General features: G+C 43.3%; 1 protein-coding gene across 2 annotated transcripts in view; it reads right to left on the bottom strand.

The window, feature by feature from the left end:
- The window catches only part of CELF2 (CUGBP Elav-like family member 2), a 1,015,007-nt gene that overhangs the window by 807,088 nt on the left and 180,452 nt on the right, over positions 1–27,467 (bottom strand). Inside the window, exon 2 of one of the 2 annotated variants that reach the window (XM_033957563.1) lies at positions 8,004–8,071. The gene's annotated coding sequence lies outside the window, so the exon portion shown is untranslated. Of the gene's footprint in view, positions 1–8,003; positions 8,072–27,467 lie in introns of those variants that run through there. The other variant, XM_033957566.1, reaches the window with a different exon arrangement.

Below are 27,467 nucleotides of genomic sequence, written 5' to 3' on the forward strand. Positions count from 1 at the left end.
TCTTATTTGCAAAATCATTGGTTACCTGCTTATTATAGAATTCGATTTAAAGCTTTAATTCTTGCGTGTCGAGTCTTCTGCTCCTTACAGCCTGATTATTTGCATTCTTTTCCAACTCCTTATTCACCGTCAAGAGACTTTGAGATCTAGTCAAGATAATAGGTTAGTCTACACCAGTGGTCTCAAACTCAAACCTTTTGCAGGGCCAATTTTTGGATTTGTAGGTACTTGGAGGGCCTCAGAAAAAAATAGTTAATGTCTTATTAAAGCAATGAGGTAAAACTCTTTCTAAACTAAACTAAACCTTAAGTTTATATACCGCATCATCTCCACAAAAGTGGAGCTCGACACGGTTTACAGGAATTAATATAGAAAGGAACTCCAATGGAAAGGAGAAGGGCTTAGTAAAAAGAAAGAAAGAGGGGACTTAGTATAATGGAGAGGGAGGGAGTAGTTACATTTTAGCGAAAAGCCAGGTTTTCAAATGTTTTCGGAAGCGTTGGAAGGAGGTCGGACTCCAAAGAGGGGCAGTGAAGCTGTTCCACAGCTCGGTGATTCCTGAAGAGGAGGGATGTCCCAAGTTTGCCTGTATGGGATATGCCTTTTAAAGTTTATAAATCTTTCCTTTTGGCTAAGTCTTGATAATAATTTTGTCATTTATAGCTAAAGAGACATATTTTACTTTTGTGATTATGATAAACAGACCGAGGGCCTCAAAATAGGACCTGGCGGGCCGCAAGTTTGAGACCACTGCTATAACCCGTCTAGACCTCTAATTAATGAGGATTTGACTGGCTACACACCAGTGGTCTCAAACTCAGACCCTTTGCAGGGCCACATTTTGGATTTGTAGGTACTTGGAAGGTCTCAGAAAAAAATAGTTACTGTCTTAATAAAGAAATGACAATTTTGCATGAGGTAAAACTCTTTAAAGTTTATAAATCTTTCCTTTTAGCTAAGTCTTAATAGTAATATTGTCATTTATAGCTAAAGAGACATATTTTACTTTGGTGATTATGATAAACATATCAAGGGCCTCAAAACAGTACCTGGCGGGCCGCAAGTTTTGAGACCACTGAGTTAAGGGGAACAGTTAATCTTCTGGCTGGGTTGGAGGGCAGAGGGGAAAACAGGACAATCAAGCCATTGTGACATCACTGATGAGGCTGGCTCTTATTGGTGGAATGAGGCATTATGACATCACAATCTCAGATCTGCTTCCCAAAGACAAACAGGATGTCATGGTTACAGTTAAGCCAGTGGTCTCCAACTCGAACCCTTTGCAGGGCCACATTTTGGATTTGTCGGTACTTGGAGGGCCTCAGAAAAAAATAGTTACTGTCTTATTAAAGAAATGACAATTTTGCATGAGGTAAAACGCTTTCTAGTTTATAAATCTTGGCTAAGTCTTAATAATAATATTGTAATTTATAGCTAAAGAGACATATGATCAAGAAACTGTTTTATTATACGTTTGTGATTATGATAAACATACCGAGGGCCTCAAAATAGGACCTGGCGGGCCGCATGTGGTCCCTGGGCTGCAAGTTTGAGACCACCGGTCTACACAAAATAAAGCATTCTGTTTTGCAGTTCCAAATTTATGGAACCATTTGCTGCGAGAGTTAAAAGTAGAGGCAAATTTTTAAATCTTTTTTTTTTTGTAAATCTTTCCAAACTACCATAGTGCAAACAAACAATTTCAATATACATAAGTTTACACGAAATGCACATTAAACTTGTAGACATTAATGCACAACTGTTCCCCCCCCAAAATAATCAGAAAAATTACAAAGCTACAGGAAACCCTCCATATATTCCCCAAACGAAATTCCAATGCAAAACCCTCCCCCCCTAAACTAAACTAAACTAAACCTTGGGTTTATATACCGCACCATCTCCACGAATGCGGAGCTCGGCACGGTTTACAGGAAGAAGGATGAGAGAGGAACTACAGTGGAGAGATTAAAGAGTTAGGTGTAAAGGGGGAAGGTGAGAGGCCTAAGAGGGGGGAAGTGTTACAGTTTTGAGAATAGCCAGGTTTTTAGGTGTTTGCGGAAGAGTTGGAGGGAGCTTGAGGTTCGGAGAGGGGAGGTGAGGTTATTCCAGATCTCAGTGATTCTAAAGGGGAGGGATGACCCAAGTTTGCCTGCATGGGAAATACCTTTTATGGAAGGGAAGGATAGTTTAAAAATTTGGGAGGATCTGGAGGAAGTAGGGGTTGGGGAGTTCCAGGATAGAGGGATAACGGCAGGAAGGATGCCATGTAGGATCTTGTAGGCCAGACACGCACATTTGAAGTGGATCCTGGGGATTACTGGGAGCCAATGGAGCTTAGACAGGAGTGGTGAGACACGACCAAATTTGCTTTTCGCGAAAACAAGCTTAGCTGCGGCGTTCTGAATCCGCTGAAGTCTGTGGAGGCTTTTCTTGGTTAGGCTGTGGTAGATAGAATTGCAATAATCCAATCTGGAGAGGATGATGGATTGTACTAGGACTGCGAAGTGTTTTTGGTGAAAATAGGGTCTGACTTTCCTTAGCATGTGAAGGCTGAAGAAGCATTTCTTCACCAGGGATTGGAGATGTTCGTTGAAGGATAGAGAAGAGTCTAAGGTGACTTTGCTTAAGGGTCGCTAAAATTAAATCAGTTATCATTCCTTACAGAACTTAGGGCTCCTTTTACAAAGCCGCGCTAGGGCCTTAACGCACGGAATAGCGCACACTAAATCGCCGTGTGCGCTAGCCGCCACCGCCCCCTTTTGAACAGGCGGTAGATTTTCGGCTAGCGTGCGCTACAGCACGCGTTAATCCGGTGCGTGCGCTAAAACGCTTAGCCCACCTTCGTAAAAGGAGCCCTTAGTCAATGGGTCCCAAACATCCATAAATTTCTTATACCGTTAAAAACTGTTTTGTTTTTTTCGTTTTAAAGAAGCATTCGGACTCATGTCTTCTAAATCAGTGTTTTTCAACCTTTTTACACCTATGGACCGGCAGAAATAAAAGAATTATTCTGTGGACCGGCAGTTGAGGAACACTGAGCTAAGTTGTGGGCCAGACCCCGCCCCCATAATAGTACTAATTGCACCTTGCACATCCTGTGCCTCATCTGGAAGCCTTCCCTCTGATGTTGCAACGTCCGAGAGAAGGCTTCCGGTTTAGGTGCAGGATGCCCGTAGGAGTCGCTGCCTGTGGCTTTGTGCATTGAATCAGTTAGGAAGAGGGAGCTAGCTCGAAGATAACACCGCATTGATCGCATCATGGACCGGTGGTTGAAGAACACTGTTTTGGGCCTGATGCACGTGCTGGCCCTGTGGACCGGCAGGAAATTTCTGTGGACCGGCACTGGTCCATGGACCGGTGGTTGAAGAACACTGTTCTAAAATTATTTTGGGATCTTCCGTCAGAAGTCCTGCGAAATCTGAATATGATATTATAGTTTTATTTCGGAGTGAATGTTTTCTTCTATGCTTGCTGTTTAGGTGGGTTAGGTCTAGCCTTCTTTTAATTTTTTTTTTTTTAATTATTTGATTGTATTTTGTAAAGCGCTTGAACCAGTACAATGAACAAGTGGCATAACAAGATTAATAAACCATAAACCTTGGCGTCCCCAGCTCGAGACACCCGGAAGTGCGTCGATGTCCGCGCATTGCGCAAAGGTCCTTCAAACAGGCCCTGCGCCGGCAGTCGTGGGTACCTGCAAAGAAAAAGGGCCTGCCAGAGAGGAGAGGCGCTGGCGCGAGCTGACTGCCTACAGGACGTGCCTCTCTTTGCGAGGAGGCAGACTGGTTTGCGATACACTGACCTATTAGAATCCAAGTCGAAAAATGACACCACAACTCAAAACGCACTGATAATTATTGAATCAAATTACCCAAACATCTATCAATTTGTTAACATAAATCCCTAGTTTCACATGCAAGGGAGAAAAAAAAAAAAAAGACTTCATGGGCCCACGGGCAAATCAATCTTGGCCAGACACCCCCAACTTTGTTGGTTGGGCTGAGAACTTTTCAGCAGCCCTTCGTATTTTGTAATGGACATTACACGCAAAGCGCTTGTTACAGAATACTGGCTTACCACGGATTATCGCAGTGCCTAACATTGGGTGTGCATTTTCCATTACATTACATTACATTAGTGATTTCTATTCCACCATTACCTTGCGGTTCAAGGCGGATTACATCCAAACTAAAACAAAAATTACATTCAAAATTTGAAGGAATAGAATAAGCGATGACATATAATTTTTAAGGTAATATACGCTGGGTAAAGAGTTACCAAAGGGAAGTGGAGGTCTTTAGGAGATAAGAATAGGGTGAAATTATAGGTTTTAGATAACGTTTGGTAGATAGAAGAGTATTAGAGAGATCTAAGGGTAAATAGAGTGTTGGATATTGGGTTGGGATTGGTTTTATGCGTTTTTTGAAGAGTATGGTTTTAATATCTCTCCTGAAGGCTTTGTAGTCTGTAGTCGAAGATAAAAGAGTGGTGATTTGTCTGTCCAGTTTAGCTGCTTTGGAGGCCATTAGGTTATCATAAAGTTTTTTTCGTTATTTTGTGAACCGCTTAGGTTTAAGCAGGCTATACATTTTTCAAATAAATAAATTCCCCCTTAGCCGGGTACTGTAAGTATCCAGTTTAGTTATAATCCTATATAGAAATGTAGACATCTATGGTCGTTTAGGGAAGAGGCGTCTAATGCTTTCTCTCCAGGTGCCAGTCCACACATCCTGTTATACAATTGCCCTCTACCTAGATAGCCAATGACATTCAACCTCTATCTGTATATTTATATGCATAAAATTATTGATTTATTTAAAAACTTGTTCCTCGCCTAAACTAAGCGGTTCACATAAGACATACATAATCCAATGACAGTACAACCATAAATAACTTACACTTCTCCCTCCGTATTTGCGGTTTCAGCAATCGCAGTTTCGATTATTCACAGTTTTTAGCTTGCTGGCTCCTCCTCCCCAATTACATCAGCTTGCATTGAGAAATCGCTGATTCCAAGCGTTAGAGAAAGTCGCCGATTCCTGGTGCTTTCTTCACCATGTTTTGCCTCTCCTTCAGGAACAGGCCAGGTCTCCCACCATGTTGTTCGCGGTTTCACCATATTCACAGTGATTTTTTTAATTAAAAAAACAACAGCGAATAACATATGAAAAAGTTATTTGTGGTTTTTCTGTATTCATGGGTCTGTTAATTCCCTATCACAGCGAATACGGAGGGAAAAGTGTACATTCATCTAAAAGCTCTTCAGAATCAAAATCATAAAAAAACTAAGAAAATTTTCAAGAAAAAGTCTCTAGAAATAAGGTTGTCTTCAACACGCCCTTAAATTTCTGAATGTCAGAAAGTTAGGACAGCCATAAAGTTCTTAGCAATACACTTAAACAAGCACTCTAAGCTTAAACAGCGTTTATGAAGGGTATTTCCAAAGCACTTTCACTTCTTCCTATATCACATACCCCATGGTGAATCTCCCAAGACCTCAGCGGGACGGCTGTGCGAAATTCATTTTTCTACGCACAGACTTTTGGCACCCGAATTGTCACCGGTCTTCTCTTATTTAATCTTAATTTTATTTTCTTACTGATTTTTTTTATATTTGGGTGAAAAATATTAAAAACCAGTAAAAAAATAAAAAATAAAATTAAGATTAAATCTAATCTAATCTAATCTAATCTAAACCTTAAGTTTATATACCGCATCATCTCGACCGGTGACAATTTGGGTACCAAAGGCCTTTGTGTAGAAAAATTTTGCTGAGGTCTTAGGAGATTCGCTATGGGGTATGTGATAAGTTATTAGGACATATGTGTAAATATGATCACGTTACTCCTCTGTATAAACAATATCATTGGCTCCTGATCATTTACCAAATTCAATTTAAAATATTAATGCTCACTCACAAATCATTCTAATCTATGGTTCCTGATTATCTTAGTTCCTTAACAATTCCTTATTCTCCAGCACGTACGTTAAGATAACGTTCTTCCAACAGGAAATAGAACGAAATGGGAATCAACTCACACCAAAGCTTTTTTTTTTTTTAACCTAGCATCCAGCCTTAGGAACGGTCTCCACCAAAAATATTAGGGCTGAGATGAATAATAAAGCCTTCAAAACACATTTTGTCCTTCTGGCATTTGGGGCCGACTCCATAACGGTAGATCAGGTCTACTGAGGGTAGAGCAAGCATTCCTTTAAAACGCACAATGCAATCTTTGGCAATGTAATGTCATTTTATCTGTTCTCTGTGTGCTTTTTCCATTTTTAAATGTTGTTCCTTTTTTATTTTCATATACACAAGTTACATAGAAACATAGAAAGATGACGGCAGAAAAGGGCCATAGCCCATCAAGTCTTCCCACTCTACTGATCCTCCCCCCTGTCTACTCTCCTAGAGATCCCACACCTAACGACCCAATTCCTTAACTCGACCCTCGTAGGGATCCCACATAGGCATCCCATTTATTCTTAAAATCTGACACGTTGTTGGCCTTGATCACCTGTACTGGAAGCACGTTCCAATGATCAACCACTCTTTCGGTAAAGAAGTACTTCCTGGTGTCGCCATGAAATTTCCCGCCCCTGAGTTTGAGCGGATGCCCTCTTGTGGCCGAGGGACCTTGGAGAAAGAAAATATCATCTTCCACCTCGACACATCCGGTGATGTATTTGAATGTCTCAATCATGTCTTCCCTCTCCCTACGTTCTTCGAGTTCAATCTCGCTTCGTACGAGAGACCCTTGAGCCCTGAGACCATCCTGGTGGCCATCCGTTGAACCGACTCAACTCTTAGCACATCTTTGCGGTAATGTGGCCTCCAGAATTGCACACAATATTCCAGGTGAGGTCTCACCATAGTTCTGAGACCTATGTGAAAGATTTAGCGGTGCATCAAATTTTAATAATCAAACATTTCCATACGAAAAGCAGCTGAATATCACCAGATATTTGAATATGTAGCAGGGACACCCATGCTCTGCTCATGCTTCACCCCGACACTATCCGGATAGTGCCGAAATTGTCTAAAAATTTTCAGAGATACTATGCAATCAATGCTCCTGAAAACCCATGAACAGAGAGGGTTTATGTGTTTAGAACCTTTTGCTAAACATGCAAACAGCTACAACGTTGAATCCTGGGTCATTAATAGTATAGAACCTAAACTGTAATCACCCAAAGTGGTCAAAATGTACTCTACAAACACAAATAACATATACCACTTAATGTAGGAGATGCATCCAGCATATATCTCACTAATATTCAGGAAAAGGCCTCAGAATCGGAGCCTACGCATAGTCCTTATTACGGACTGAACAGTCAGTGTAGTGTTACAGCTCCCTGCTCCAGTCATAGGCCCAAACCCCGAATCCTATATACTAATTTAACTTAATTTTTTGTTTTTCAAACTTTTTAAAAGATTTTTATCCAGTGCAACTTAAATATTTAAAATCTTATTTCTAACTTATTCAAAATGCATAGCTCCTTTGGTTAGAAAAGCTATTGACAGCTGATTACTTATCTTTAGACATTTTCCGTTGTTATTTGAACAGTCATTTAACTTGTATACTGCCTGTGGAATGCCTGAGCCGACGCGGCCAGCGTTTCGTGGACTTTCTTATAAATCCACTGCTTCAGGGCCAGCATGTATTGCTCAAACCCATGAGTTCTGGCCCCATTTCAGCCTTCCACTCAGTGGGCTCTTGCTGCATCGGTTCTCCTTGTAAGTTTAGGTCAGCTACCGGCAGAGTTTCCTCTGGTAGCTCTTTCTTTTCTACCTCAGGAGGGACATTGGAGAGTGGTGTGCTGGTGAACTCTCATTAATTAATAGCACACACTGCCGAAATTTATACTTCAGTGTCAAAGCAGAAAAAACCCTACAGAATTCAGCTGTTGATTTGATTAAAACAGGACTCAGCCAGCAACGTGATCTATAAGTAAACAGATTACCTCGAATGGTCAGTTACGCTCAATGGCTGATCACATACCTTCCAACTCTGAATCGGAAGACCAGGGGAAGCAATCCCAAAATAGCTCTGGCAGCGAGGGAGACAGCCTGAAAAGACAGAAAGATTTTTTAAATGGAGAGATTTAAGCTGCATTAATCCCCCCCACACACTTTTTTTTTACAAAACTGCGATAGCGTTTTTGTAGCGCAGACTGGGGTGCTGAATGCTCTGCGCTGCTCCCGACACTCATAGAGCTCCTCTGAGCCTCGGGAGCAGCGCAGAGCATTCAGCACGCTGTCCTGCGCTAAAACCCCGCTATTGCGGTTTTGCAAATTCCATTTTCAAGGGAGGTCTGTTCATTTCTAACCTCACATGCTTTCTGAATTTTAAACACTGTGACTTAGGCTCTCTTTTACTAAAGTGTGCTAATCTATTAATTACATGGGAGTAGATATTCAAGTGCCAGCGTTATTCCTGAATATTTAACGCCGGGCTATGTCTGGGCTCTGGCATTGAATATCCAGCTTATGTGGAGACAGTTAGATGGAGTTGTCGAGGAGAAATTCTACAAATGACGCTTTAACTTAGGCAATGGAGGCACCCTATGCTCACAGGAAAATATCGTTAGACAGGTTTCCGCAGAAATGTCACTCCTGTGGGCCAAAGCAGATGGGCAGTGTTGGAAGCGGAGGATCGCGTTTGATGCGCCAATGGCAGGGGTAGGCAATTCCGGACCTCGAGAGCCGGAGCCAGGTCAGGTTTTCAGGATATCCATAATAAATATGCATGAGCTAGATTTGCATCTCAAGGAGGCAGTGCATGCAAATCCATCTCATACATATTCATTGTGGATATCCTGAAAACCTGACCTGGCTCCGGCTCTTGAGGACCGGAATTGCCTACCCCTGGCCTATGGTTTTATCATTTTCCTTTCTCTGGAAAATATTTTGTTCTACATTAATATCTTTCAAGTATTTTAATGTCTGAATCATATCTCCCCTGTCCCTCCTTTCCTCTAGGGCAGGGGTAGTCAATTCCGGTCCTCGAGAGCCGGAGCCAGGTCAGGTTTTCAGGATCTCCACAATAAATATACATGAGATAGATTTGCATCTCAAGGAGGCAGTGCATGCAAATCCATCTCATACATATTCATTGTGGATATCCTGAAAACCTGACCTGGCTCCGGCTCTTGAGGACCGGAATTGCCTACCCCTGGCCTATGGTTTTATCATTTTCCTTTCTCTGGAAAATATTTTGTTCTACATTAATATCTTTCAAGTATTTTAATGTCTGAATCATATCTCCCCTGTCCCTCCTTTCCTCTAGGGCAGTGATTCCCAACCCTGTCCTGGAGGAACACCAGGCCAATCGGGTTTTCAGGCTAGCCCTAATGAATATGCATGAGAGAGATTTGCATATGATGGAAGTGATAGGCATGCAAATTTGCTTCATGCATATTCATTAGGGCTAGCCTGAAAACCCAATTGGCCTGGTGTTCCTCCAGGACAGGGTTGGGAACCACTGCTCTAGGGCAGGGGTAGGCAATTCCGGTCCTCGAGAGCCGGAGCCAGGTCAGGTTTTCAGGATATCCACAATAAATATACATGAGATAGATTTGCATCTCAAGGAGGCAGTGCATGCAAATCCATCTCATACAAAATATTTTCAATGTGCAACCATTTTTCAATGGTATGGGATCTCAATGTGGTCCCTGTTCACTTACTGAAGTTTGGACTGTTTTGAATTGATAGAATTTTTTACCATACATCCAATATGAATGTTAATTAAAAATTATTCATCATATTACTTATTTATTTTAAATATATCGTTTCTTCCCCATATCTTGTCTTTATTTATTATTTTTTAATACTATTTTTCTTGAAATAATTGGACTATTATAGCATTTATTATATTGATATATCGTATATTTTATTATACATGTTGGTTTATTATTGTATTTGTACCATTAGGACCCCTGACGAAGGTTAGTCCGAAACACGGACCGTGTTGGGTCCCTCACCTGGTAAAAGGTTTTTAATTAAAAGATTTATTTGTCATAATAAAGACTGCCTGCATCGTGTACAAAACCTGCAGTTTTTTGGTTTGTTTGTTCTGGATTGTTTTTCACTGCAGAGAGTTGGACCCTGGTTTTTCCTTTGTTTTGGTTTGTCACTTACTGAAGTTTACATTTGAACCAATGCTTTCCGTTTTCTTCCTTGAAAAGTTATTTTTCTCAACTCTCTTGTACTCCTGTCAAATGAGTGAATGAACTTGTGCCATGAGTAACGAATCCACGTTTTACAGCGTTTCTTATACGGCAACATTGTACTTCACACTTATTCAGTGTTGTAATCACTGCTTGTCACTGGTTTTAAACTTCTTCTCATATATTACTGCTTTTTATTCCAATCGCTCAGTTGTACAACTTATATTTTCAAATTCTTATTCTCATCTAGGAGAATCTACTTTATAATCACTAACTCTTATGTTTTTCCTTCCTTATATTAAAGTTCTTATAAACCGTGCCGAGCTCCATCTCTATGGAGATGATGCGGTATATAAACTTAAAAGTTTAGTTTAGATCCTGAAAACCCGACCTGGCACCAGCTCTTGAGGACCGGAATTGCCTACCCTTGGCCAATGGCGACAACGTCGAATTTATACTGCGCAGAAGAAAGGCCAGGTAAGCTACTTCTGTATTCCGCTGGGGAGCGATTGGCATCAGTAGACCAACAAGGGAGAAGGCTTCCTTCGGGTTACCAGATTTTACTGTAATAATAGTAGCTTTATTTATACCCCGTCATACCTTTTCCGTTCAAGACAGTGTACAAGAGGCGCTGTAAGGACAGTGAGGTAGCATCAGTTAGAATTGGGAAGGGGCAGAAGAAAGTTAAGTGACGGGGCGATATAGGGTAGGAAGGAACGTGAAGGACGAGGTAGGTGTTGAGCAGAGTTGAGGGATCAGATAAATTTGTCGAATGAGTGGGTTTTTAGTGATTTTCTAAATGACTGGTATGTTAGTGCGTTCAGGATTTAGGTTTCTTAAGATGTTGTTCCAGATCCCTGCTTGAAAGGAGTGTGTCCTGTTGAGGAATCATTTGAATTTGCATCCTTTGGGAAAAGGAAACATGAAAGGTGGAACCTGGACCCCTAGACCTGCCCCCAGGCCCGCTCAGTTCCACCCATCCCCACCATGCCCCAGTCCCGCCTCCGCTGCCTGCTCTCACGTGCGGATGCCCTCCTACCCGCCGCGATTTTGAGGAAGCACAAAGTGCCGGGTTTTGAAAAGCCATCCGGACCCTTGTAAAGGAGGACATGTCCAAGGAAATCTGGTAACCCTAAGCTTCCTAGAAGTGGTCAGTGGAGGAGGAGAGCTCATGGGAGGGCAGTGGTCCTCAGTGCTCAGGGAGAAAGTCCAGGAGACTACAGTGGGAGCAGGCCCAGAAGGACTGGAAGAACACCAGCCACCTACCCCTGAGAGCTTCAAAGGATGGCTAAATTCATTGGCTAAAACGGTCCCCTCCCCACTAAGATCCTCTCACGGATGTTCTAAATCTTTCAGACACTCATTACCCTTAGATCTCCAATTAATATGTAAGTTACCATTTAGACTATTGTACTGCATCTAGACTCTTTATTCGGTACTGTATTTAAACTTATTGTATGTTTTGAATTTGGACTCACTCTACTGTATTATATGTGGATTTATTGTATTGTATTGTATTAGTATTGTACTGTACTTGTTATTCGCTGAATGTCCAGCCTTCTTACAATGTAAACCGCCTAGAAGTCGCCTGACTATGGCGGTATAGAAAAATAAAGTTATTATTATTATTATTATTAGATCTTGGGGACTGGGTAAGGGTAGACGGGACAGGAGGGATTTAGGCACACAGCCCCACCCACTTATAGATTTAATTGAGAAATCTGGGAGGAGCTTGCAAGTACAATTTTGGCAATCAAAACTAAGAGAGGTTTAGAGGTTTTCGAAAGACGAAAACAGAACTGAGAAAGTTCAAAAGAATGAGCTAATGGTTGTGGATATGTGATACATACACTAATGCTGTTGGCTTAACTGGATAAATATTGATTTAAGTGGGTGAATATTGACACTGTTGAAAGCTGTTTGTGATAATTAGCTTAAGTACATCGTTTAAATAAACCTGTTTAATTTATTAGTCAACCTTGTTCACAGAGGGTTTTTAATTTTTTTCCTGGGCAGAGAAGAGGGTGACCCACCCGTTAACACTTCTTTTCCCCAGGAGGAGGCACTGAACACCAACTGAATGAGGGACTTACAGATACTGCCTTTGGGGGACTCCAGTCTGGTCAGGTCCCAGACCCAGAGCCACCCTGAAGGGGGCGTTACACTACTTTGAATTTTCCTGAGACTGGAAAGTTTCCTGGTAGCACAGAATACACGAACACCTTTACCTGCTGGGATCTCTCGGAGAGAGAAAGAGATAGTGGTTATGGCGGATGGGCAGACTGGATGGGCCATTTGGCCTTTATCTGCCGTCATGTTTCTATCCTGCTACTAGAGATCTTTAGAAATAACAGGGGAAATTGTCAGTCTAATTTTTTTAAAATAATGGCCACTGTGGGCTTTTTATACCCAGATATTCAGTGCCAGGCTGTACCCAGATAATGGAGCTGATTACAGAAACATAGAAAAATAAAAACATGATGGCAGATAAAGGCCAGATGGTCCATCCAGAGCATCCACTGTCTCCTCCTCTCCCTATTGGCTAAGGCTCTTAACATTTGCATCTCCTCTCCCTATTGGCCAAGGCTCTTTATACCCACATTGTGAGGTCATAGAGCGTTATGGTTATAGAAACATGATGGCAGATAAAGGCCAAATGGCCCATCCAGTCTGTCCATCTGCAGTAACTATTGGCTAAGGCTAATAACATTTGCATCTCCTCTTCCTATTGGCTAAGGCTCTTTACACCTGCATTGTGAGGTCATAGAGTTTTATGGATATAGAAACATAGAAACATGATGGCAGATAAAGGCCAAATGGCCCATCCAGTCCACAGCATCCACTATCTCCTCCTCTCCCTATTGGCTAAGGTTCTTACCATTTGCATCTCCTCTTCCTATTGGCTAATGCTCTTTACACCTGTATTGTGAGGTCATAGAGCTTTATGGTTATACAAACAGAGAAACATGATGGCAGATAAGGCCAAATGGCCCATCCAGTCTGCCCAACTACAGAATCCACCATCAATGCATGCACATATCCAGATACTGGAGACAGTATCTGGATAAAATTAGTGCAGCCTATTTGCAGTCCTAAATTTATCTGGAGAGTTAGCCAGTGAGGAGATTGAATAATGCTGCTAACCATATAACTCCTGGATCTATCTGGACTCTGCCCATGGACTGTCCTGGCACTGCCCAGATAATATTGAGGTGGCCTGCTGAGATTTTCAATGTCAACCTCTGGTTATGTGCCACTGAAAATCTGGGTATGACCCTGTCAGCGCTAATTAACAGGCCAATATGCAAAACCAACTGGCCAAGAATGGCTCCTGGCCAGTTAAATAGCGTTTTAGCACCTAACTGTAGATATTCAGTGGGAGATAATCGGCTACCACCCACTGAATATTTGTGCCAACTGGCTATATATGTGGGAGTGTGTGGCACTGTGGTTAGAGCTACATCCTCAGCACCCTGTGGCTGTGGGTTCAAATCCCTCACTGCTCCTTGTGACCCTGGGCAAGTCACTTAATCCCTTCATTGCTCCAGGTATACAAGATAGAGTTTGAGCCCGCCGGGACCCATAGGGAAATATGATAAAGTACCTGAATGTAAACCACGTGAGGATATAAGAGGGATATAAATAATAAAATTAAAAAATATATATCATGCAACATAGCCAGCTAGGCAAGGATATTCAGTGCCGAATTAGCTATTTTTAGCAGTTATAACAGTGAGAAAATTAAATTTGTTGATGACAAAGTTGTTAAATCGCAAGAGGATTGTAAAAAAATTGCAAGAGGACTTTGGGAGACTGGGAGAATGGAAGATGACGTTTCATGGGAACAACTGCAAAGGGAACCAAACCATAGCTGTGTGATGCAGAATTCCATATTAGGAGTCGCTGCCCAGGAAAAGGATCTGGGTGTCATTGCTGAGGATACGTTAAAACCCTCAGCTCAATGTGCGGCGGCTGCTAAGAAAGCAAATAGAATGTTAGGAATTATCAGGAAAGGAATTGGAAAACAAAGAGGGAAATGTTATAACGCCCGAGTATCGCTCAATGCTTTGGCCGCAGCTCAAATACTGGGTGCAGTTCTGGTCGGTGCATCTCAAAAAAGATAAAGCGGAATTAGAAAAGGTAGAGAAGGTGAACAAAAAATGATAAAAGGGATGGGACGACTTCCCTAGGAGGAAAGGCTAAAGCAGGGGCGATATGATAGAGGTCTATAAAATGCTGAGTGGAGTGGAAAGGGTAGATGTGAATCACTCGTTTGTTCTTTCTAAAAATACTTGGATTAGGGGACATGCGATGAAGCTACTAAGTAGTGGATTTAAAACAAAACAGAGAAAATATTTCTTCACACAATCTGTAACTAAACTCTGGAATTTGTTGCTGGAGAACACAGTGAAAGCAGTTAGCTTAGCAGGGTTTAGAAAAGGTTTGGATAATTTCCTAAAAGTCCGTAAGCCATTATTAAGATGGACTTGGGGGGAAATACACTGCTTACTCCTAGGATAAGTGGCATAAAATCTGTTTTACTACTTGGGATCTTGCCAGGTAAAACCACCGAGAGCACACAGACCCGATACTACCAAGAGTGTTAACTATTCCCCCCTGCAATCCGCTAAGAAGATCGACTGTCGGCTCCGGGCGGCTTTCCCGCAGAGGAGAGAATCCTGCATTCACCGTGGGCCTCATCTGGGGCAGCCTCCTTGGAGCGGCTGGGGCACGGGCAGTGTGTCTGGGAGGGAATGCATGGATGGGAGAACATCGCAGGGGAGGAGACATAGGCATCCTGGGACTGTCGGCCAAGTCTCTTCCCTGAAGAAGCCCTTTCTGGAAACGTCAATCGCTCCTCCTAAACTTACTTGCTCCACTTCATCACTTCATCATGCTTCTATTCCTTTCTCTCCTCTCTTCTACCTTCCAAAGTGTTTAGATCAATGCTGTCTTGTTAAAATGTTTATTTTATTTTTATTTTTCCTCTAACTCTACTTTTCACTTCTCTATTACCCTCCAGGTACCTTTCTTATTTCTAATCTTAATGTATATTTTCTGTAAACCGCTTAGAACCTAACGGATGTAGCGGTATATAAGAAATAAATTACATTACATTACATTACTTGTGACCTGAGTTGGCCACTATTAGAGATAGGATACAGGGCTTGATAGACCTAAGAACATAAGAAGTTGCCCCCACTGAGTCAGACCAGAGGTCCATCTTTCTCAGCGGTCCGCTCCCACGGCAGCCCATCAGGCCTAGTGCCTGAACAGTGATCCCTGATTAATTTTATAACTTACCTCTAATCCCATCCCTATAATCTACCTTTACTCTTATCTGTACCCCTCAATCCCTTTGTCTTCCAAGTACCTATCCAAAGCTTCTTTGAACCCCTGTAGCGTGCTCCTGTTTATCACATCCTCCGGTAGCGCGTTCCATGTATCCACCACCCTCTGTGTGAAAAAGAACTTCCTAGCGTTTGTTCTAAACCTTTGGTCTGTTCCGGTTTGTCAACTCTCATGTTCTTATGATATCTTTAACCATTAAACACTTATCCAGTTACTGCTGAATATTGACTTTACTGGTTAAGCTGGTGTGAACAAAAGTGAAACTGGATAGTCAATGTTGGTTGCCAGAAATGGTCTTGCTTTGAATATCCGGGTTGGACACCAGGGTCAAAGCACTGTCTGCCAACGGCTGAATATCGGGCTCCAACTGGATTGGAACCTTTCCTATTTGGTTACATATCATTGAATATTGGCATCTAAATGATATGTTTCTACTAATGTTGTCATTTTTGGGAATCATCAAAGTATTTTACTGAAGTGTGCTATGTAATATTTTTCCCTTCTGGCTCCAGCCCTCTGCACCAACTATTTCAGCATCAACCAGTTCAAGTAGGGTAAGATTACCGAGCAAGAGCGTTGGAAGCTTCAAAGAAGGCTGAAGGAAAGGAGAAAGTGGAGCATGTGTAATTAGCTCTCTCTCTTTCATTTTTCAACCTGTTCTTCAAAATAATTATCAACACTATTTTGACAATTCGTTCAAGTTTCAGCAAGCCGCAGGAGAGCTTAAAATAACAGAATGCAACTTGAAGCTCCTGCTTTGGCTTGAAATCTGAACGTTGGCTGCATTGAAATGTACAAGCGTGGGTGGTTGGTGGTAATATGTAGCAATCAGACACCCCCGTAGTGACAAGAATAACTTTGCATCTAGGGAGCAGTTCTGTGCCCCCAGCTGACTTTTAATCCCTGCATTGGGACAAAACAGGAAAGAATTAAGTAGTGCAAATGAAGAGGCAGAAGAGTTTCTGATGTGTCTGTATTTTGGAGAGATGCCGTACATTTTAAGATCAATTTTCAAAAACACTAATGTGACCGGTAGTGGGTACTGACAAATCTTCCCTCCCGCAGAACCAATACATTTTCAATAAACAAATCTCCACACAGCCAAAATTTAAGTCTTATGGTTAAAAATGGGAGCAGTGGGAATTCTGGGAGTGAAGAAGCACGTTGCAGTAATCCAGGCGAGAGGCGACGAGGGCGTGGATAATAATCTTGGCAGCGTGCTCAGAAAGGAAAGTCCACAGTTTAGCGACGTTGTATAGAAAGAAGCGACATGTTTGGGGCGGTTTGTGGGATGTGCAAAGAGAAGGACGGAGAGGAGTCAAAGATGACCCCCGAGGTTGCACGGCGATGAGACAGGGAGGATGAAAGCGAGACTGCCAAGGTGATTATCCATGCCCTCATCACTTCTCGTCTAGGTTACTGCAAGAAATGACTAAAACGAGCTGGTTGAAAAACCGGCTAAAAAGCAAAATGAACTTCTGCCAATACGATCTGCAGAAGTTCATTTTGACTTAAGAACATAAGAACATAAGAAGTTGCCTCCGCTGAGGCAGACCCTAGGTCCATCCTGCCCAGCGGTCCGCTCCCGCGGCGGCCCATCAGGCCCATTGCCTGAGCAATGGTCTATACCTATCTATACCCCCCAATCCCTTTTTCTTCTAGGAATCTATCCAAGCCTTCTTTCTTGTCTACAACAGCCTCTGGAAGTGCGTTCCACGTATCCACCACCCTCTGAGTGAAAACGAACTTCCTAGCGTTTGTTCTAAACCTGTCCCCTTTCAATTTCTCCGAGTGCCCCCTTGTACTTGTGGCGCCCCTTAATTTGAAAAATCTGTCCCTGTCTACTTTTTCTATGCCCTTCAGGATCTTGAAGGTTTCTATCATGTCTCCTCTAAGTCTCCGCTTTTCCAGTGAGAAAAGTCCCAACTGCTTCAATCTGTCGGTATATGGGAGATTTTCCATTCCCTTTATCAGTTTGGTTGCTCTTCTTTGTACTCCCTCAAGTACCGCCATGTCTTTCTTGAGGTACGGCGACCAGTACTGGACACAGTACTCCAGATGCGGCCGTACCATTGCACGATACAGCGGCATGATGACTTCCTTCGTCCTGGTCGTAATACCCTTCTTAATGATACCCAGCATTCTGTTTGCTTTCCTAGAGGCTGTGGCGCATTGCGCCGATGCCTTCAGTGTTGCGTCTACCATCACTCCCAGGTCTCTCTCCAGGTTACTAACCCCTAGTGGTATTCCCCCCATTTTGTATGTGAACATCGGGTTCTTTTTCCCCACGTGCATGACCTTGCATTTCCCCACGTTGAAGCTCATCTGCCACTTTTCGGCCCACTTTTCCAGCTGCGTTTTAGTCATTTGCTTGTCTCCTGAAGAAGGCACCTAAACCTGCCGAAATTGTGATCCCAGTTGGGTCCTTGTTATCTTCAGTACTGTACTTTGTTTTTTTAAAAAGAACTTTAATAAATAGTCCTGTTGGTTGAACCCTTGGACATCTCGCTTGCCTTTTCTGTTTGGAAAAACATTTCCTGCTTTAAACCAAGGAGATTTGGCCTTTGGCTCTAATTTTTTCTTGGTTTTCCCTCTAAATATTCAGCTGTCTTGGGCTCTGTTCATTACGTTGTCTTTGAACCTTTCTAAGAACCGAAAATTGTCTGTTTTGTGGTCTAAGAGGCTGCCTGAAGCTGGAGCTTCTCTGGCCTCCAGTGGAAGCTGATCTGGGCTCCAGTGGCGTGGATATCGGAGCTGGGACAGGTTGTACTGGTTTAGTTGACCTCCAAGGATGTATGTCATTCATTCTTTCATTTTGCATTTTAGATTTCTTCTCAGCCTCCTTTGTTGTGGAGCTCTTCAAAGGTCAAAGGTGTATGACTGCAATATTGATATTTCATGTTTGATTTTTTTGCTTTCAAGTCTATTTGATGTCATAGTTGTAGAAACAAAAGATAATAGATTTAGAAGACATGTTCTGAGAAAATTGTTAAAATCAGGCCAGGATCTTCTGTTGGAGGGAAGTAAAAGGTAGAGAATGACATGGTGACAAAATTCATCACCGTTCTCGTCCCAGTGGATAACCACGGGAAGCCATCCCATATCATTCTTTAGTTCTATCTCAATCTCAGATCTTCTACACCAGCATTCTTCAAAGCAAGGCTTGAAGGTCAGTGGCTTGGCCCATTCATACTCTGATTCTTATGTGAGCCAAGTATAGGATAATGAAGTCATGGTGACATCACTGATGAGGCTGGCTCTTAGGTATTGGTGGAATGAGGCATTATGACATCACAATCTCAGCTCTGGAATGTTCCTACTTTTTGGGTTTCTGCCAGGTATTGGGACCTGGGTTGGCCACTGTTGGAAAAAGGATTGGTAGACCTTCGGTCTCTCCCAGTATGGCAATGCTTATGGTCTTATGTTCTAACCATCCAATGCCGTTCTATAGTGTCTATCTCAGACCTTTTACACCAACATTCTTTAATGCAAGGCTTGAGGGTCAGTGGCTGGGCCCATTCATGCTCTGATTCTTATGTGAGCCAAGTATAGGATAATGAACCCATTGTGACATCACTGATGAGGTTGGCTGTTAGGCATTGGTGGAATGAGGCATTACGACAGCATACCTTATCAACATTCAGACTTCAGACTCCTGAGGCAGGCCCTTTTGGGCCGAAACACGATCGTGCCGAGTCTTGACATACAATAAAAGGCATTGAGCACCAGAGCCTCCTTCGCTGTTTGTTTTCCACTTTCCAATTTTTGGATACCATATCATATTTAATTTTTATGAATGTTATTTTATGTAACCGCTTTGAATGAACAACTGTGTTAGAATAAATAGTAAATAAGAATTTCAATAAAAATAAAGGTATAGGGCCTGGTTTTTAGACCACGGGAGGCAGCCAGCTACCTCCTGCTGATGGCAGCGAATCTGGAAACTCAATGCCAGCACTAAAGCCGGTGACCAGCATTGAATTTCCTGTCCATGAGCAGCCGTTTTTGACACGACCGGCTGGCTGGCTATGTCATAGTGGCCAAAGACGGACCTGTTATTTTGCCAGATCTATCTGGCCACTAAACATAGCTGGTCAGCTAGTGAATATTGATGCGACATAGCCAGTGACCAGAATATTTAGGTGGCTAGAACTGTTCCTGGCCGGCTAAACACTGCTGAATATTGGGTGGATAACCTTTGCTGAACTGAAATTTGACCTGAAATTTTATTATTTTTTTCTTATCCTAGGGTGCGTAAAAAGGGACTTCTATCCTGTACGTACGGGACTAAACTGTAAACTTTCAGCACATGAACAGTGAAATGTTATTTTTGCTGATAGCAGAGGCTTTCGGCGTTGTAGCTGTCAGAGTCTATTCAATTCAACATCCCATAGTGGTACAGTGGAAACAACGGATGCAAAGCGTGTAACAGGCTATTATATCAGAGCCAAATCTTCAGGTACAAGCAGCGGCACACAGAGATATTCCATTTTCTAATTGAATATAAAATGTGAGGGCTATTCCTCCGAAAAGGGACCCTGCTATCTTGATAAGGAAAACTAATGAGATGACCTTTTCGGGGCTGGTCACGTAATAGCAGCGGTGACAAGGACCTCTATCAAGAAATAAAACAGAAGATAAATGAGGTTTTTCTAATATCCATTCCATCCATTGTTCACAAGTGTCATGAAACACGGCTTCTATTTATCATGAGCTGGTCGAGACGAGACCTGGTTTCGCAAGACAAACCGAAATTGCAATGTTGTACTATTAACAACGTGTGACCTTTCTTTTGTAACTGTGCAACGTACTATTTCTTGAAGGAGGGGGGGGATCTAAAAAGTAGCACTTGTGTTTTATACATGCCATGGCAACGGAAGCGTGCTCCATCACTGAGTGTTTATCTCTTCCATCTGTTACAACTCTGCATGAATGACTTGCTGGAAGGGGAGACAGGAGTATCTTATGTTCAGATACAGTTAAAGCTCGGAGCGATCTTCTTGCATAATCTGCTTATTTTCATGTCGATTCATTTCACCGGCAGGCGTACAAAGAAAATGATTTCAAGGAGATCTGATGCAAAGGAAAAAGGGAGAAGCAATGGGTCTAGAGTTGGCGGGCTCCCTTCCCAAGTGGTCCTGCCCTCTCCTTCAAAAAATGGCCACAACCAGTAGGCGAGAGGCGCCCCTCCGCCCTCCTCGTCTCTGTCCTATACTCCTTCCCTGATTCCCCCTGCGTCTAGTTGTTCACCATCGCGAGCAACAAGAACGTCAATGTGCTCCTTGTGACCCCGTCGCCTCTCCCTCTGATGCCACTTCCTGTGTACGGCACCTGGAAGTGACATCAACGAGAGAGATGCCGGGGTCGCGAGGAGCACGTTGAAGTTGTTGCTGGCGGCGTTGAACAACTAGAGGTCCGGGGGAAGGGAGGGGGCATGCGTGTGGCAGGAGGAGTGAGAAGAGGCAGGGGCGGAGAGGAGGAAGGGTGATGGCACCCCTACCAACATGGTGCCTGGGGCGGACCCCCCCTCTTTCAACACCACTTGCCACAACTGAAGTTTGAAATGCAGAGCACAGGAAGAGGGGTAGAGCAGGGCCAATTGTTCATTTATAAATTACGATTTCAAAACGCGAAAACATTAGTTCAGTTTTTATATACCACCTATAACCTACAAGTTGCACATAAAGATAATTGTCCAGATTGAAACCAATGTTAACAACATATGATTTTCATATGGTGGTTCAAGCATTAATATTAGGAAGGAGAGATTATTGTAATGCACTTTATTTGGGGCTGGTGGAAACGAAAAGTAGGGCATTGCAAGTTTTGATGACTTCTGCAGCAAGATTGATTGCGGGCGCTTCACGGATGGCCCCGATTACGCCAATTCAGAAGCAGTTACACTGGCTTCCTGTACAACAAGGAGCCCGATATAAAGTGCTATCGATCGTGCATCAGGTTTGATATCATACAGCCCCCGACTGTTTTCGAGATTTGTTGGCGTATCGTCCCAAGAAGGGAGACTGAGATCAGCGCATGATATGAAGTTGTCATCGATGAAAGAGAGAAATGCGATACATACCAGGGTCGGGGATTCTCTGTTCTCAATAGTACGAGTGAAATTCTGGAACGCACTGACAGGTCAGGTACGATTATGTAATTTCAGAAGTTTGTGAAGACGCAACTATTTGTCAATGCATTTATGTGAATGAAATGAGCACGTAAAGTAACGGAAGATGCGGGACGGTTTATGTCAGTGGCCTCAAACTCGCAGCTCGGGGGCCACATGTGGCCCGCCAAGTTCTATTTTGAGGCCCTCGCTATGTTTATCATAATCACAAAAGTAAAATATGTCTCTTTAGCTATAAATGACAATATTATTATTAAGACTTAGCCAAAAGGAAAGATTTATAAACTATAAAGAGTTTTACGTCATGCAAAACTGTCATTTCTGTAATAAGACTTTAACTGTTTTTTTCTGAGGCCCTCCAAGTACCTACAAATTAAAAATGTGGCCCTGCAAAGGATTGGATTTTGAGACCACTGGTTTCTGTGTATATGTTGTATTGTTATTATTTATTGTCTGTGATGTTTTCTAAATAGGCAGTATATAAATATTTTACATAAATAAAAAATTTTCAACGCCATATACATAGACGAATATCAATTTACACACATGAACTCACTCTTTAAATATTGCTCTCCTCCATATAGCTAGGAGGATCTTCTGGGTTTTATATATGGCACCCAAAATTAGGTGCCAAAATTTGTCCGTGTGCCCAAGGTGCATGCACAAATTAATTGAAAAACGAGTCAATTAGCTGCAAGACTTAGGTGGTAACAACCGTATTGATGTCAAATCGACACCCATTAAAACCTGCATGTGGCTATTCTATGCAGCACGGAGCCTAACTCTACTAGTGTGTAACTCAAAAGTGGGCGTGGCCACAGACGTGTCGGAGGTGTTCTGAAAAATTGCTCACGGAACTAGCGAATCTGGCTTCAGCTTGCCTAATGCGGGGGCCGGCATTTACACTAGGGTTTCAACAGGCGTATGTCTGATGCCTCAGGTTCGGCATGGAAATCAAAGTGAAATGCAATTCTATAAATAGTACGTGCCCTTTATAGAACCGCACTTAGAAAGAGCGCCACGAGTTAGCGGAAGGCGCCCTACCACCGCCAAACTTAATTGGTTTTAATCGCCATGGTAATTGACTGTGCCGTTAAAAAATGATGAAAAGCTTGTTAAAAAAGTAGGTGCTTGGAAGCGCCTACAGAGGTAGGCGTTGGAATCGCATCTAAGCATGACGCCTACTGACACTTAAGGTCACAGTAGGCATGGTTAGGAGCGGAGATGATCTTAGGCGCTGCTACGCATGATTCTCCTTCAAATATAGGTGCCGGTAATATAGGCCTTGAAAACCTTGGCCAAAATACCAACGCCTATGTTTTCTCGTAGGTGCCGGTAGCCTAGGGCAGATGGGCAGTGTTGGAAGCGGAGGATCGTGTTTGATGCGCCAATGCCAGGGGTAGGCATGAGATAGATTTGCATTTCAAGGAGGCGGCGCATGCAAATCCATCTCATCCATATTCATTGTGGATATCCTGAAAACCTGAGCTGGCTCCGGCTCTCGAGGACCGGAATTGCCTACCTCTGGCCTAGGGTTACCAGACGCCCAGGTTTTCCCAGACACGTCCTCGCTTTCAAGGACATGTCCGGGGGGGGGGTCCGGATGGCATTTCAAACTTTGTCTGGGTTTTGAAAAGCTTCCCGTCAAAATCGCATTGGGAAGGGGCATGCGCGCAGGCGCGGATGCAGCGCGGTGACATCACATGCGTGCATTGTCATTGCGTCGTGTCCACACATGTGCAGATGCAGTCTGGGGACTAAACGGGGCATGACACAGGCGGACGGGGCAGAACTGGGCAGGCCTGGGGGCGTGGCCATGGGTCCGGATTTTCCAATGGGAAAATCTGGTAACCCTACTTCTGACGGTGTGACCACAATAAGATAGCCGTAATATCATCACATAGACCTTGCGCGATACAGTATTTATTTGTCATTTCTTTTAATTTTACAGGGGTCACGAATAACATTCATGTGAAGTTTTTGTTATTGGTTACATCATTTCGTTTTTACTTGATAATCAGTGAGTAAGTACATAAGAATTGTCGCTGCTGGGTCAGACCAGTGGTCCATCCTGCCCAGCAGTCCGCTCACGTGGCAGCCCTAGACCAGCGCCCTAACTGAGACTAGCCCAGGGGGTCTCAAAGCCCCTCCTTGAGGGCTGCAATCTAGTCAGAGTTTCAGGATTTCCCCAATGAATATGCATGAGATCTATGTGCATGCACTGCTTTCAATGCATGTTCATTGGGGAAATCCTGAAAACCCGACTGGATTGCGGCCCTCAAGGAGGGACTTTGAGATCCCTGGACTAGCCCTACCTGCGTATGTTCTGGTTCAGCAGGAACTTGTCTAACTTTGTCTTGAATCCCTGGTGGGTGTTTTCCCCTATAACAGCCTCCAGAAGAGCGTTCCAGTTTTGCAATACCTGCAAAATAAAAAGAATTAAGCCCGGAATCTCTATTAAGCGCCATAAACCACCTATGTAGGCACAATTCCTGTGCCTTTTATGTAGGCACCAATAGAAACATAGAATAAATATGGCAGAAAAGGGCCAAGAAGTCTGCCCACTCTAAGGACCCTCCCCCCTAAGCACTTCCACGAAGTGAACCCACATGCTTATCCCATTTTTTTCTTAAAATCGAGCACGTTGCTTGCCTTAATTACCTGAAGTGGAAGATCATTCCAACAATCAACCACCCTTTCAATAGACGCTTTATTTTCACCATTTTAAAAGACATCTCAATTAACTTATTTATTTAATTCGATTTCTATCCCGTCCTCCCAGTAGCTCAGAACGGGTTACAAGCAAACATTCACAGCGGTTAAGAACGGAGAAGTGGGTGCAGGAGGAAGGGGATATTTTAGGGGGCGATGGGGGTTGATTGCAGTTGGAATTTTAGTTGAAGAGGAGGGTCTTTACCGCTTTCCGGAAGGTCAAAAATGAGTTCTGTAATCTGATTTGCGGGGGGAGTTGGCTCCAGAGTTGGGGGATGAAGTGGCTGTAGGAGCATTTGCGGGCGGTTTCCGACAGGAGGGACCTTCCTGGGGGGATGCATAGGCATTTCTCCATTTCCGAGCGGAGGGGGCAGGTGGGGGTGTACAGGGTGAGCTTGGATCCTATGTAGGGGCTGGTAGGGTGCCCGATGGTACCTAAGTTTTGGCACTGTTTATAGAATGAATAAATACTGAATATCTACTTTTGGTCCTCTCTATACAGTATATAACAACTTAGTCTGTGGGCAGGATTTGAAGTTGTATCCTAAGTGGTCTGGGCACCCCTCTCCAACGGTCTTCCCTTTCTCCTACCCTCAGAGACATGGAATAAGAGAAAGCAGAGCCTTCTTGTTTCATTAAACCTTCGATGGGAATGGCTTCGTGGTTTCGCATATCAGAAGCAGGAAGGGATGGCCTCACTGCTCTGTCGCTGCTGTTGGACTAAGTCTGAGCTCGGTTGCTTGATCGGAGTGACTAGAACAGAGGGTGATTAATGTCTTCTCCAGAGCCCCTGATAACTTCATAGACACAGGGCCCATTTTTCATCAGTGACAACATTTTAAACTAGTATTTAGACACAATGCAGTCAGATGCCATCTCTCCTAGAAACCCTCCAGGAAAGGTTGAAACGCAGCCCTCCACATTTCAGGGTATTTAATGGATCTATAAACGGTGACGTCCACAAGTTTCCTGGCTGTGCCTTTGCCAATCTGGATATTTTCACTGAATAACGATCTTCATTTGCTTTGAAGTAATGCAGTACAGTAAAACCTTGGTTTGCGAGCATAATTCGTTCCAGAAGCGTGCTTGTAATCCAAAGCACTTGCATATCAAAGCAAATTTCCCCGTAAGAAATAATGGAAACTTAGACGATTCGTTCCACAACCTTTAATACAAAATCCTATACGTACTCGTATTCCAAGACCTCGCTCGTTTAGAACAGTCACTTCACTCTCGCAGCGTCAGAGAGAGAAGAAACATCGGCTCAGTTGTGATGATGCAACGCGTGTATACTGTATGTACTCGTATTGCAAGACCTCGCTCGTTTAGAACAGTCACTACACTCCCGCAGCGTCAGAGAGAGATGAACCATCGGCTCAGTTGTGATGTGTGTATACTGTATGTACTCGTATTCCAAGACCTCGCTCGTTTAGAACGGTCACTACACTCCCGCAGCGTCAGAGAGAGATGAACCATCGGCTCAGTTGTGATGTGTGTATACTGTATGTACTCGTATTCCAAGACCTCGCTCGTTTAGAACGGTCACTACACTCCCGCAGCGTCAGAGAGAGAAGAACCATCGGCTCAGTTGTGATGATGTGACGCGTGTATACTGTATGTACACAGTTGTGATGATGTGACGCGTGTATACTGTATGTACTCGTATTGCAAGACCTCGCTCGTTTAGAACAGTCACTACACTCCCGCAGCGTCAGAGAGAGATGAACCATCGGCTCAGTTGTGATGTGTGTATACTGTATGTACTCGTATTCCAAGACCTCGCTCGTTTAGAACGGTCACTACACTCCCGCAGCGTCAGAGAGAGAAGAACCATCGGCTCAGTTGTGATGACGTGATACGTGTATACTGTATGTACTCGTATTGCAAGACCTCGCTCGTTTAGAACAGTCACTACACTCCCGCAGCGTCAGAGAGAGATGAACCATCGGCTCAGTTGTGATGTGTGTATACTGTATGTACTCGTATTGCAAGACCTCGCTCGTTTAGAACAGTCACTGCACTCCCGCAGCGTCAGAGAGAGAAGAACCATCGGCTCAGTTGTGATGATGTGACGCGTGTATACTGTATGTACTCGTATTGCAAGACCTCGCTCGTTTAGAACAGTCACTACACTCCCGCAGCGTCAGAGAGAGAAGAACCATCGGCTCAGTTGTGATGATGCAACGCGTGTATACTGTATGTACTCGTATTGCAAGACCTCGCTCGTTTAGAACGGTCACTACACTCTAGCAGCGTCAGAGAGAGAAGAACCATTGGCTCAGTTGTGATGTGTGTATACTGTATGTAATTGTATTGGAAGACATTGCTTCTATATAAAGTTAAAATGTAATCAAATGTTTTGCTTGTCTTGCAAACCAAGTTACTTGCAATCCAAGGTTTTACTGTATATCAAAATCACATTTTGGTGATGGTACCTTACAAAGTATCAACCTAAACTGAAATTAGGTGCTTGAGAAAAACGAACCGATGTGTCCTGAAGGCTCACAATCTGGCTAAAGTACCTAATAAACTAAAAATATATAACAACAACAGATTTACTTCCCCCTCTGTTTCCACGGGGGTTAGGGGCAGAGCCGGCCCACGAATATGGAAAAACTGCGAATAATATTTGGGCCAGTTTTGCCCTTATCCCCCGCTTCCCCCGGCTATTTTTAGCCCTGTGAGTCCCCTCGTAAGCCTTACCTGGTAGTCTAGCGGGTTTTCAGGCAGGAGTGATCTTCCCACGCTCCTGCCCCTTGGAGATTGCTCACAGGAAATGGCTGCCTTGAGCTCCCGTAGTCTCTCGAGCCATTTCCTGTGAGCGATCTGCACGGGGCAGGAGCGTGAGAAGATCACTCCTGCCCCGAAAACCCGCTAGACCACCAGGTAAGGCTTAAGGGGGGGGGGGGGGGGGGGGGGCTACAGGGCTAAAAATAGCCTGAAAAATGAAAAAAAAAAATTCTGGTAAAAAATCATGAATAACTGAATCCGTAGATACGGAACACGTGAATACATTTCCAAGATCAAAAATCAAAGAGATAGAAAATAGAAAGGATGAAAGAATATAAAAAATTTAAAATAAAATAAAACAAATTTAAGAGAT

The sequence above is a fragment of the Geotrypetes seraphini genome, chromosome 9 (assembly GCF_902459505.1).
Source record: "Geotrypetes seraphini chromosome 9, aGeoSer1.1, whole genome shotgun sequence".
Lineage (NCBI taxonomy): Eukaryota > Metazoa > Chordata > Amphibia > Gymnophiona > Dermophiidae > Geotrypetes > Geotrypetes seraphini.